Raw genomic sequence first — 13433 nt, 5'->3', positions numbered from 1 at the left:
TCTAATATTCTCATTTTTGCTAAAAACACCTTCACATTCCTCATCCCGCAGACTTAAAATCCTGGAGCTATAATTGCCTCCTCCCCTATATTTTCTCCATGTCTAATAACCAAATCCTGCTTCGTATTTCTTTTGTTCTCTCTTCCACTGAGCCATCCTGTCTATTGTTTTCCTGCATCATTTTATTCTGTTCACCTCTATCTATCTATCTATCTATCTATCCATCTATCTATCTCCCATTTTTTAGTCTGGAATTAAGAAGATCTAATCTTAGCCTCTCAAATGCCTAACCAGCCTCCCGCTCTTGTCACCCCACACCTTCTTCAACATTCCTGGCACCCAGTAGGTATTATTCCCTGCTTTCCTCTGTTCCTCTTCAAGTATTTATTCCTGCCTCTAAACCTGTTTCACCTGGAATGCCCTTAAATGCTTTTTGTCTCTAATCATCCCCAAATTTCGTCATCCCCTAAAGCTATTCTAGATTCCCACTTTCTCCATGGACCTTTCCTCAAGTCTCCAAACACACTAACAGAAAACTCTCACTTGTATCTTTCAAAATTAGTCAGTTGGCATCTCCATATGTTCTAGAATGGTAGTTAATCCAGAATGTTGTCATAATGAGAACTGATACATGTACCTATTCTGTACTAAGTTAGCACTAATCTAAATACTTCCATTTGTTAAATTCGATTTTTCACAACTTCATGAAGTACATACGATTATAATCCCTATTTTTTTTTAAAGTTTTTTTAAATTTCAAGTTTTTATTTAAATACTAGTTAGTTAACATATCTGATAAAATTGGTTTCAGGAGTAGAATTTAGTGATCCATCACCTACATATAACACCTAGTGCTCATCACAACAAGTGCCATCCTTAATACCCATCACATAATACCTATTTTGCAAATGAGGAAATTGGGACACAGGGCAGCTATATAACTTACCCAAGTTCACACAGTAAGTGGCAGAGTTGGGAATCAAACTCAGCCACGCTGGTTCCAGAGTCTATGCTCTAAACCACTAATCCTCATAATAGGTTCCTTGTAGTCTTAAAATTCCTACACATTTGACCAAAGAGAAAACAAGAAGGGGAAAGATTCAGTAACCCACCCTAAGTTACATAAAGCAGCATTTCTCAAAATGTAATATGCTATGAATTACCCAGGGGTCTTTTAAAAATGCAGATTCTAATTTAGTAGGTATAGGATGGAGACTACATGTCTACATTTTTAACAAGTCCTCACATGGTACTAATTTTACTGGTCCACATACCACACTTTGAACAGCAAGTACAAACAGAAATGCTAGCTGAGACTTATTCCATCCAGTGTTACCTAAACATTAAAACAGGTAAGGTGGGAGAAAATGTGACTGAGACAATTTGCTAGGAAAAAAAATTACCCCATTTTGAATCATCTTCTTGCAGATCATAAGGGATGAATAAACTTTATAGTGCTTTTTTCCACATGAATTTTTATTTTGTAGTAGTATAAGAGCTACATTTAGATAGTTTTAAGATTTACCACCCCTCTCAAACCTGTGCAAGTATTGAGCTTGTGCAAGATTTATCATCCATAAATTCACCATTCATGTCTCTATATATATCCCATCAATTAATTGCTCTGGGTAGTGGTTTAGGGATATGGGGTTGAAGGAGGAAAGAGTATTTGGGGGGAAATAGGCTTTCTGAGACCTCAGAAAGCTGGAGTTCAGGACACTACTTGTGGATCTGGGCATTCATTCTGCTTTTTCTTCTCAATGAACTTGCTGCTGAGTTAGGCTGGAGAACCAGAGAGTCGTAGATGTCTTAGTTGTTTTTTCCAATGAGGGCATATATTGTCCAAGTTCTTCTTAAATAGTAAAGTATGTCCCTGGTACAAAAAGTACAGGATAGGGGCACCTGGGTGGCTCAGTAGGTTAAGCGGCTGACTTCAGCTCAGATCATGATCTCACGGTCTGTGAGTTTGAGCCCCGCATCAGGCTCTGTGCTGGTAGCTCAAAGCCTGGAGCCTGCTTCTGATTCTGTGTCTTCCTCTCTCTCTGCCCCTCCCCTGCTTGCTCTCTGTCTCTCTGTCTCTGTCTCTCTCTCAAATATAAGAAACATTAAAAAAAATTTTTTTTTTAAAGCATAGGATAAAATTAAACTTCCTGGATCTGAAAAGGCTTACCTTTTGCAGCTAGTATTAAAACTTGTATATCCCTCTTTTAAGGGCTCTGGTGGCCAAGGGAAGCTGCTGAGATATGTGGCCAGCTGACTTCCACTAAGCCTCTATGTCCTGGGCCAAATCCACAAATCCATCAGAAACTTCAGGACAGTGAGTAGGTATATTCTCTTTCTAGCCATCTATCATCTATTTAAGCCTACAAAGTTAAAAAACAAAACAAAAAAGCATGACAGTTCTTCTGATGTCATTTCTTTCTTTGTTTAAAAAAATGTTTGTTTATTTTGACAGAGAGAAAGAAAGAGGGTGAGCAGGGGAGGGGCAGAGAGAGAATCCCAAGTGCTGACAGAACAAAGCCCAAAGCGGGGCCTGATCTCACAAATCATGAGACTGTGACCTGAGCTGAAATCAAGAGTTAGACACTTAACTGACTGCCCCCTTTTTCCTACCACTCTGGCCCTCTCCACATCTGTGATTTTGTGGGCCAAATTCTGTTTGCTTCATCTTCCCTTACCTAAAGTCGTAGTTCTGTAACCTACTCTATTTTGCCCTTAAACAAGTATGTATCCAGGAGCTTTTATTATGGACTTTAAATAACATTAATCACCAACTAAAGATATCTTTTTGTTGTTAGAGAAGGATGTAAAAGAAAAACAGTATTCCTTACATTTCTCTTAGATGTATTTAGAATGCCAGATAAAATAGCTCTTTGAGACCTGAAAAATAAACTTTGTGGGTTTCTCTCATATATGAGAATCAGGAATTATTCAAAAATTAAGCTTTTTTTAAATTTTTTTTATTTTTAAATTTTTTTTTTCAACGTTTTTTATTTATTTTTGGGACAGAGAGAGACAGAGCATGAACGGGGGAGGGGCAGAGAGAGAGGGAGACACAGAATCCGAAACAGGCTCCAGGCTCTGAGCCATCAGCCCAGAGCCTGACGCGGGGCTCGAACTCATGGACCGCGAGATCGTGACCTGGCTGAAGTCGGACGCCCAACCGACTGCGCCACCCAGGCGCCCCAAAAATTAAGCTTTTTTTAAAAGGACACTGCAAAGATGCTTTCGATTTACTATAGTATTTTTACACATATTTATACAACATGATTTTCTGTTAATAAAATTTTAATTATATAATGATACTTTCCAGTATGCAATGTACTCTCATTTTCAATATATTACTTCTGGAGTAATTAATAAATCTGAATTATTAAAGACATTATTGTTTTTAAAAAGATTTTGAGGGCCTTCAAAAATATCTCCTCATATATTTTTCATAGCTTCATTATATAAGTAATTTTGTTGAAAATCTATAGCTCTGAGAACTGTCATGCTGTTTCGTTAATTTGTCTCCTCTTTCTAAAATATAATTAAGTGCATGGGGGAGGAAGGATTTATTTTGGTTCCCTCAATATTATGCTCTTTAATTTATAGAAAAGCATTTTGCCCCACAAACTTTTATTTTAGTAGAAATTGTCTTTTGCCATGTCAGCCACCATGATCTTTGTGTCACAGATTTCCCAGGATACATCCCAAATGAGTGCTAGGAAAAGAGAAAGCTCTCTCAGATAATTTACTATTACAGCATTGATTTCTGTATCAATTACAGAGTGGTTGATTTCATAGCTTTCTTGGTTCACTGCATTTAAAATCAAGTCCAAATTTGTACTTTGTAGAAAGTTGTTTTAAAGAGCACACAAAAATCCAAAACTGTTTCATTAGGGTGACACTGGAGACAAAAAATCCTCTAAATTTTATAGAGGCCATCATTTCACTGACAGAGATGGGCTTCCTACAGTCAACTTACTGCAGTGAATCTTGCTTGCAATCATGAGTTATCTGTATTTTCAATGCTATGGACTCCCATACTCCAACATTTAGGAGCACATAAACTTGAAAGAATGAAGACATTTTCTGAAGATGCACTTAAATTAAATGCAGAAGACCTGAGGTGGAGAAAGAATTTGAAAGCCAATGGTAGTATATATTGACACCCTTCATGAAAGCACAAGACTGATTTTTATTACGTACAGAATAACCAGATTTCATACCCAAATAACAAGCAGCTTTGCCAGAAAAAAAGATTTGGGAGGAGCAAACAAAGAAAAAAAATTCACAGGTAAAGTTTTGCATTTGGCAATGCTACAGACTCCCATACTCCAACATTTAGGAGCACAAAATAAAACTACATAAAAAGAAAGGTTTTATATAAGTGAACTAAAAATTAGAGTACTAAGGAGCAAGAATGATTTGATAATGAAAATCAAAAAACAATTAAATTAATTTTTAAGTATATGCTTAAAAAAGATTGATGAAAAATGAGGGAAATTAAGATACAAGCAGACTTTAAAAGTGAGATCAAGATACACAATAATTAAAAGGCTCAAATTCTTACACAGAGACATTTCTCAGATATTCCACATTTTGTATGAAGAGAAGCGATCCTTTTAACAGGAACAAAGCCTCAGTGGTGCTTTGTCAATCAATTTTCCATGTTAATACAATAGAATATGAAATAGTAATCAATACAATGAGTAAGAAGCATTTCTAAGAAATAAAAGCTATGTCAGACTGTAAAAAAAAAACATTATTGTTGAGTCAAAGAATAATGAGAATGATACTTAGAATCATGTTACACGAAATATTTACTTGGCTTCAAGAATAGTAGGATTCGAATCGCTTCAATCACAGAAACAAAAAGCAAGTCAAAGTCTACCTTAAGATGGAACGGATTAAACCAGTAAACAGAAGAAATGAGTCCAACTAGTGTGAGAAGATCAGCCAGGGCAGGCCCAGCAAGGTTTTACCTCATCTTTAAAGAGACCAACAGGGAAGTGAGCAGAAGTTTCAGACAAGATAGAAAATGCTACCTACACAGGCGTCCGATTCCAGTCATCCTCTCTCCATTTCTAGCCCCTGGACAACACTCCTCGAAGACCAATCTTCCCATGAAGGACAAGAGCATACTTCTCTTTTGTAGTTATTTTCACTTTGAATTCAAATAATGGCCTATAATGAGTGCAGCCACTTTTTTCCTAATAACAAACTCACCACTAGGTTGCAGTCTTAGCTCAACCGCTTCTTTAAGAACATCTGTTTGCACGCAGTAAACCATTTTAACGATTGAGCACATACTACTTCTCCTTGGTGACAAGAACTGATACAAGCCACACTCACTTTATCAGTTCAGCAGCCCACCTAGATTCTGTAACAGATACAGTGTTCTTCAAGAGCATCAAAACTCACACATTGCTCCCCTACCACCTACCCCCTCTCAAAAAAATCCTCACAAGCTGCCCATCAAAAACGAAACAAAACAAAACCAAAAACCAAAAAACCAAAAACGCTCACTCATCAGCAGGCAGCCTCTGAAGAGCTTTCCTCCACTACAAGGCACATGATCATGTAACCAACAAAAATCATTTCTGGAGTATTTTAAGCTGTTATTTTCAATATAGGATCAACAGTTAAATAACAGGTACATCATCACTTCTCTTCATTTCCAGGATTTTCTTGGGTCCTAAGATCCCATATAAGACCTCCATTGGCCTTGTGCTGATCCCTTTGAAAAGTCCCCCTTTCTGTAAGCATTGTGGGCACTTCCGCGAGTAATTCCCCAAATGAGCTTCAGGTAATGTGCATTCTTTTATCTCTAAAACCATAGTTAAAAAAAATTTTTAACGTTTGTTTATTTCTGAGGAAGATAGAGACAGAGCACCAGCAGGGGAGGGGCAGAGAGAGAGGGAGACACAGAATCTAGAGCAGGCTGCTGGCTCTGAGCTGTCAGCGCAGAGCCCAAAGTGGGGCTCGAACTCACGAACTGAGAGATCATGGCCTGAGCCAAAGTCAGTCAACCGACTGAGCCACCCAAGCGCCCCAAAACCATATTTTTAAAGGAAATTTACACTCTTTGTTTTTTATTTTATTTTATTTATTTTGATAGAGAACATACAAATGGGGGAGGGGCAGAGAGAGAGGGAGAGTGAGAATCCCAAGCAGGCTCCACATTGTCAGCACAGAGCCCTATGCAGGCCTGCACTCATGAACCACGAGATCATGACTGTAGCCTAAATCAAGAGTCACATGCTTAACCAACTGAGCCACCCAGGTGCCTGGACACTTTTTATTTTTAAAGGGAAAACCCAGGGATGGACAAAAAATAATAATAATAATACTAAGGAAATGAAACAGTAATGTCTTATTTGTAATGTATTTGAATCCTTTTGATTCCTTATCTAATGGAAGTGCTCCTAAATGTTGTATTCTCCTTCCATGGATGACTCATAAGTTTTGTGGATGTTTTTGGGTGGGGAGGCAGGAAATAGCTGTCACAAATTCTTTTGGAGGAAATGCTTAGTTATTTAGTTTGGAATAAATTTTTTAAAATATTTCCAATGATACTAAATCACCCAATTATAATTTAAAATAAGTCATACATATCTATAATTCTCCCAAATTCCTACAAGATAAAGCAACTGGGAACAATCCCATAAAATAGACAACATTCATTTAGAGCCTAATGCAGGCCAGACCACACAGTCAGCGCTTGCCACACAGTTTCATTTAATCTGCTCCCAAACCCTGTAAGGTAAATTCTTTTACTATCCAGGTAGTCTTCCCTTTGCATGGTAGATAATACAGGACTATAAAAATGTGCAGGCTGAAAGTGTGCAGAGAGTCTAATAATCAATGGGAAAAATTACAATGGTCCATGATTTTAAAAACGTTTTGTCAAAGCTTTTAAAATTCTCTTATTGTTAGATTCTAAATATGTGAGGAAATCTAAAAATTTATAAAATTAGTAAATTAGTATACTGTAATTTAAAACATTAGAAACATATAGAACTGAAGTATTTTATTTCTTATTGAGATTTAGTTATAAACACTAAGTTATAAACACTTATGGAGAGTAGTCTGAACAGCTCCAGCTTCCTTCTGCCTGTCATGTATCTTACAATATGGATCCAGCGTCTTTCTTACTATTTGGCAAATGGACATAATCTGTTTTCAGTCTGGATCAGCTTATCCTTTATCAATGTCATGACATATCATTGAGACTTCCTTTCGTGGGAAGTTTCTTTTTTAATTTTTTTAACATTTATTTTTGAGAGAGAGGGAGAGAGGGGAAGAGAGAGAGAGAGAGAGAGCGCACATGAGCACAAGTGGGGGAGGAGCAGAGAGAGAGGGAGACACAGAATCCGAAGCAGACTCCAGGCTCCGAGCTGTCAACACAGAGCCTGAGGTGTGACTCAAACTCACAGACCACGAGATCATGACCTGAGCCCTAAGTTGGACGCTTAACAGACTGAACCACCCAGGGCCCCTAGCGGGAAGTTTCTTGCCAGCGTCTCGTTCTGGGATGTCTTCCCCTTTTTCTTCATAATTACTTTCCTCGTGTTGCTAAGCAGCCTTCACTGTTTCTCTGGTTCCAGGTCTAGGGGCTCTCCACTGGCAGCAATGCTAACATTCCCATGGTCAGCTACTTCTTTCACTCCATTTATGTTTGATTTCAATTTTATTTCTAGCATCAGCACTTTTCATTTCTGTGCTGCATTTCATGTTCTTTAGCTCATTTCTTCTTTTGGTTAGCGATTTTTGTAAAATGTCACATGTGTTTATCCCTGCCAAGGAGGCAATACAATATAGGCTTTGCAGTCTGTGCATGAAGTGAATAACAGGTGCACAGTGCCAATCAGGGACAGTCTTTGAAAAAGGTGATGTGATAGATTATTGACCGTAATGTGCGTCTATTATTTTACATGGCAATTTGAGACTGAAATGCTAGCAACAAAGTTTGTATTTTATGCAATTACTCACAGTTACTACATGTGGTAACTGCTGTTTGAACTGTGTTGTTGGGAAACTGGTATAATTTAACTAAACGATGGTGACTGAAATGTGTACATGTCGGAACCGTGCAAAGCAAGGACTGCCTATACTTATTTTAAGTAAAAGAAGGACAAGAAAGTTTAAGTAATTTTACTGGTGTCATATACAGCAAATAAGGAGCCAAACTAAGGTTTCAACCTTAATTTTTTCTACTGTAAGACTCAGGTCTTAATATTTTTTAACCTCTTCATCCCTTTCACCTATTTTACCCACCCCCCTACCACTCTCCCCTTTGGCAACCACCAATTTGTTCTTTGTATTTAAGCACTGTTTGTTGGCTCATTTGTTTTGTTTTTCAGATTCCACATATAAGTGAAATTGCATGGCATTTGTCTTTCTCGGACTGACATATCTCACTTAGCATAATACACTTTAGGTTCATCCATGTTGTTGCAAATGACGAGTTCATTCTTTTTATGAAAATATTCCATTGTGTATACATACCATATTTTCTTTATCCATTCATCTATCAATATATACCTAGGTTGCTTCCATATCTTGTAAATAATGCTGCAATAAACATAGGGGTGCATATATCTTTTCAAATTACTGTTTTCATATTCTTTGGTTAAATATCCAAAAGTGGAATTATGGGATCATATGGTATTTCTAATTTTTTGAGGAACCTCCATACTGTTCTCCTCAGTGGCTGCACCAGTTTACATTCCCACCAACAGGGCACGAGGATTCCTTCTCCTCCACATCCTCCCAATGCTTGTTGTTTCTTGTGTTTTTTACTTCAGCCATTTGACAGGTGTGAGATAGTATCTCCTTGTGGTTGAGGTCTTGACAATTTTGAATTGCTTTGTTGACAGTGCCTTGAGTTCTGCTTAGTGATGTGTCTCTTACTTTTCAGCTTAACAAAGTGACAGTATCTTATATTTTGAGGAATATTTAACTACTCACTAGTCTGTGTTTCCCAAACCGTGTTCCAAGACATTGCTAATAGGTATGGTAGAGACCCTAGAACAGTGTCCCTGGGGATCAATGGGGCATTAAGGAGGCCAGACTGAGTGGAGGAGGCAATAGGAGAAGAGCCAGAGCTTTGGAATAAGAGAGGAACCAAGAAGCTAGGCCATGTAAGATCTTATAGGTCTGCATGAGGATTTGGTCTTTTATTCTGAGATGGGAAACTACTGAATGATTCTGAGCAGAAGATTATGGTGTAAGAGAAATGAATGAGCATCCTTCTCTTCTCTCAGGCCTGGTAATTAATGGGAAGGAGGTGCAGGGGAGAGAGGTAGACAGAGAGAAAAGCAGACATGAGAACCACTCTGCTGTCTTGGCTTTGACCTGGCGATGGGGAGGAATGCTCAGTATGTGAGGGAAATACTGAAGGTAAAGGAGCAGTGCTTGCCCCACTTTGGAAGAAAGTTCTCTCAGACTGCCCCACCCCACCCCATCCCACCCCGACATGGAGCAGTTACAACATGTTGACATAGCATGATCAGATAGAGAGTTGCCAAGAGGTTACATTTCTGGGCTGAGAATCCTTTTAAATAGTGGCCATGCAGAGAAGGTGGCCAGAAGTTGGCTACAGGGTAGACTTCTCAGGTAGGGCTATATTGCAGTCACAGATTTCAAAGGGGAGCCTTGATAACTCAAAGCATGCTCCCTGGATGGGCTGCGTCACCACCATCACCACCTAGGAGATTTTTGAAAAATTTAAAGTCTCAGGCTCTACCTAAAGCCTACTTACTCCGAATCTCTGGGGCTGAGGTCCAGGAATTTGTATTTTTAACAAGCTATCCTGGTGATTCTTATTCCTGTTAAAGTTGGAGAGTACGTGTCCCTAGCATCATCAGGAGCTGAAAGTGAGGCTGAGTCCATCAGTGAGTCCCACACTCACTAGTTTAGGGCCTTTGCCTAAACTAGAAGGAACAGCAGCCTCCTTCAGCCACCAGGCAGACAGACTGCCCAGCATGCAAAGGAGGTAACGAAGGTAGAGCACTGGGAATGCCAGAGGCCTATCTTACCCCCATACCTTCTGGTCATATAAGCCACATACCTCTCTTAATATAATAATAATAATAACAATAACAATAATAATAATAATAATAATAATAATATATCTTATTTCAGACATCTGACCTTCTTGGTGGAAGGAAGAGGATAGATAAGACACTAGGCATTTCATGCAAGTGAACCCAAGTACTTCCTAAGACAACTACAGTTGACCCTTGAACAACACAGGGGTTGGGGGCACCAACCCCCTACACAGTCGAAATTCCATGTGTAACTTTTGACTCCCCCAAAACTTAACTACTAATAGCCCACTGTTGACCAGATGCCTTACCAACAACATAGTCAACTAACACATATTTTGTATGTTATCTGTATTCTATACTGTAATCTTACAATAAAGCTACAGAAAAGGAAATGTTATTAAGAAAATCAGAAGGGAAAGAAAATACACTTGCAGCACTGTACTGTAAAAAAATCTGTGTATAAGTGAATCTGCAGTTCAAACCTGTGTTGGTCAAGGGTCAACTGTATTTAAAATATTGGATGGATGTGTAAACTAGATTGGACTTTCTGTTTTGTTTTGTTTTTTGAAGCAGCAGATGGTGAGCATGGGAAGAAGACAAGATTGGCTACAAAGTGACAAAGCTTCCGAGTTATCTGCACATTTCGATTATTGTATTACAATTACATATGTTAGCATGCATTATCAGTCTCCAAGAGTGAAAGACTGTGCAGTATTCCCACACTTATTTCAACACAGGACCCTGTATGTTTCCTCCAAGAATAATAAAAACTAACCCTGATTCCATGCTTACTATCTGCCAGGGACTATATTAAGTAAAAATACACCCCCAATAACACTATAGAATAACCCCAAAGTAGTTTCTGCACCATTCCCATCGCAGCAGAGGAAATTTGCAGTGAAGCTCAGGGGTGCTCCTCACCTGCATAGGCCTCTTCCAAGGCCCTGTCTCTAATTTTGTATTTATAGTTTTGCATGTTTTTCTTTTAAAGGGCCACTATATTTCAGCTCCAATATCCCTTGCTACCTGACTGCCACCTACATGCAAAGTCCGTAACAGAGCTCACCTGGTAAAGAAAAATAACAGGAGAAAAGATCTGCATTAGCCATTCACATCTTAGAGATTAGGACACTGAGATATGGAGATATACAGCGATATACAGATAGTAAATTATTCAGTCATACCATCAGCGTACCTCAAGAGCCGGAATTTGCACCCTAGTCATCTGACCCCACATCCCACACCCTTAATCACTAGGCTGTACTGCCTCCCTTCAGCTTGCAGTGTTATTTCCATTATAAACTAGTTTTGGAATGTGTTTATAGTAGACCAGGTCAGGCATCTTGGGGGGAAAAATTAATCCACCTACATACACCCATACAGAGTTAAGTAGCCACATGAGAGTTTAAAGATAAAGCAAACCCAGTTCTGCCAGATGGGAAACCAGGTTCAGGCTGCTGGCTCCCACTTTCCCTCCAACTGTGGGCCAAAAAGGACCAGAAGAGGGAGGAGGAAATTTATGAAACCGAGAGCCACGTTCAGCAATGGAAACCAAACTTGTGAGTGCTCCTTATGAATGAGAAGGTAGTATAAGCCCAATGTAGAGTGAAAATGGTGGTGAGGGTAGAGGGAAGGGCCAGAAGGTAGAAGTAGAGATTCGGATTGAGGTTGATAGTGCTGATGGCAAATTCTTCTTCCCCTCTTACTCTCCTGTGGGAACCTAAAACTGGGAGTGGCAATCATAGTCAGTCAGCCAAACTGGGGCCAGAACTAGAATGTACCTCTTCATTTTAATGTTGGAAGTTTGACCAACATTAAAGGCTTACAGGTTTGTAGAGAAATAAAAGCTCTGCAATATGGGACATTTGCTGTGCATTAACACACACACACACACACACACACACACACACACTGCGTGAGCATGAACCTCCCAGACCTAGAACATTACCCATTACATTGATTTCATGGAGCTAGAAAGCAAGAGTATCAGCTGGAAACAACTGCATTAAGATAGGAATAGCGCCTGGATCTAGCTGGAGTGGAAGTCAGAGGAGGTAGTGTGTAACTGTGCATTTCCTGTATTCCTCACTCCCTGACCAAGAAAGGAAATAAAACATAAAGGTGTTTGCTCTGAGACATGAACAGTGCCTCCAGTGGAGGGACTGAGAACACCTCCAAGGGAGGAGTGGGCCACTGAAAGAGAAAATAGAACAATGGAACCCTGATTAAGGTACACATACATTTCTTCTCTCCTCCCGTCTTCTCATTCCCTCTCCACTCATTTTTTCTCTTCTGTCTCATGCACACCTGCACATGTGTGTGCACACACACACCCTATGAGAAACATAAGCCAAGGTTTAGGCTTTTGTTCAAGGTAAATGTCACTAACCAAGGCAATCCACTGTGCCAAAAAATAAAGATGAGCTTAAAGGGAAAATTAATTAGATCTCCAAGGAAGGTGAGCATTTTGAAATAAAGATAACAAATTCAGAGGACAACAGAAGTTAACAATTTCAAAGATAGGGACACCTGGGCGGCTCAGTTGGTCAAGTTTCAGACTCTTGGTTTCAGCTCAGGTCATGATCCCAGGCTTGTGGGATCAAGCCCTTCATCAGGTTCCACACTGAGCATGGAGCCTGCTTGCAATTCTGTCTCCCTCTGCCCCTCTTCTCTGCTCACGCACATGCTCTTTCTCTAAAATAAATTTTTTTAAAAAATTTAAAAAAAAACAAACAATTTCAAAGACAAAGAAAATTCTAAATGTTTCCAGAGGCAAAAAGAAAATATAAAAATAAAAAAAGGAAATAAAAGTAATCACTTTCAAAATCAGGAATCACAGAGGGATTAGACTTTTCAACTGCAATACTGGTTAGAAAACACTGGAGCTATATCTTCAGAGTTCAGAAGGAGAATACATTTAAACCTAGAATCTTACTTCTAGCCAAATTATATTTTAAATGTGAGGAGAAATAAATATTACAGAAAGTTTACCATACATCCTCTTTGAAATAACTATTATAGCCCAAACTCCAGAGGAAAAAAGAGACAAATTCAGGAGCAGACAGTGAGATAAATGTGAAAGAGTAAAGAATTGTGTACTTTAATTGTTTAAATGAGCCATTACTACAAATAAGCCCACTTGACCAATATGAATCTGGAATAAAAATGCTAAATCATACAAATAGGAGCTTGGTGTGCACAGATGTAGGTAAAAATGTGTTAAGAACCAGCTAAGATTATTTGTTTGGGGAAAAGACTGAGATATTGATAAACTTTAGATAGTTCTACTTTAGTAACTTTGAAGTAACTGCCAGGAGAGTAAAAGTAGAATGAGTAACTTTCTCCTTTTTTTTAAAGTAAGCTTTTTAAAGTAGGGCTTGCACCCCAGCCTCA

Source organism: Puma concolor, chromosome C1 (assembly GCF_028749965.1).
Source record: "Puma concolor isolate L17-30 chromosome C1, mPumCon1.1.hap2, whole genome shotgun sequence".
Classification (NCBI taxonomy): domain Eukaryota; kingdom Metazoa; phylum Chordata; class Mammalia; order Carnivora; family Felidae; genus Puma; species Puma concolor.
The sequence above is the reverse complement of the archived record's forward strand: the minus strand, read 5'-3'. Positions refer to the sequence as shown.